The sequence below is a fragment of the Bombina bombina genome, chromosome 10 (assembly GCF_027579735.1).
Source record: "Bombina bombina isolate aBomBom1 chromosome 10, aBomBom1.pri, whole genome shotgun sequence".
In the NCBI taxonomy this organism is placed as follows: domain Eukaryota; kingdom Metazoa; phylum Chordata; class Amphibia; order Anura; family Bombinatoridae; genus Bombina; species Bombina bombina.
The window spans coordinates 195,910,959-195,912,118 of NC_069508.1; positions in this window are offsets into that span (position 1 = coordinate 195,910,959).

The following is a 1,160-nucleotide window of genomic DNA, read 5'->3' on the forward strand; positions in this document are numbered from 1 at the left end:
ATGTGCGGCAGACTTGATCCGCTATATCGTATCATGTCCATCCGCACTTTAATAAATTGGCCCCATAACCTCAGTTTATTGAGATATGCTGAAAAACATTATAAAAAAACACAGAGCATTCCTGATAATACATCTAGTAGAAGTCTTACACGGCTATGAAGGTCTAAATATTGTGAGCTTCCATAAGTCAAAAAGTACATAACTATCATAAAGAATATTGTTGTGTCAAAATTAATGTCTCTAAATATAATCACATAAATCCCGACAGTAAGACCTCCATATATCCCGAATAGAGAACGCATAAAGCAGATGCAGCTATGGAGCCCTTGCACTGCTGAATCACTCATGTGAACCTCCAACCACAAATCAAGAAGCGGCAATCGTAAGACCACTCCTTATAACCTCTCTGCCACTTCAGAGAGGATGGCGTTAAAGGGACATTGTACACTAGATTTTTCTTTGCATAAATGTTTTGTAAATGATCCATTGATATAGCACATCTGGGAGTGTTTTTGTAATAATGTATAGTTTTGCTTATTTTAAATAACATTGTGCTGATTTTCCGACTTCCAACTAAGCCCCACAGTGTCAGATATATACTGATGTTTACAGACTCCTGATGGCTCCTGTTTATGTTATCGGTCTTTTCATATAAAGGGAAGGGGGGACTGTCTCCTCTTCTTCCTTTCCCAGCCCCTTTCCGTGGGTGTCCCAGCCTAACCTCATCAACAGTGCTAAACTGGTAGCTTCTAAGTAAGTTTTTAAAAGGTTTTATACTGGATTTTTAGATCTGTATCTGTGGATATTCTTCTTTATAGTAGTGTCTATTACATGCAGTTATGAAAATTAGTGTATACTGTCCCTGATCCACCCAAAGTGGTTGGCAACTTCTGCTCTCTCACTATTGGTTTAATTGAGAGCAGGGTCAGAGCTGCACAAGTATTTGCTTGAGCAGTGTTGATGCTCCCTGTGATCTCAAGCTGACAAGTTCCCTGCTTGGAAAACTTGTCCACACACATATTAATGAATGGGGATCATAGTCTTTTTAGCAAACCTAAGATATCATTATAACATCTTGTAAGCAGCTAGTGAATTTTGTGAAGTAAACCATGTATGGATAGACCAGACATACCCCATCTCGCTAAAATACCCCAGTCCTG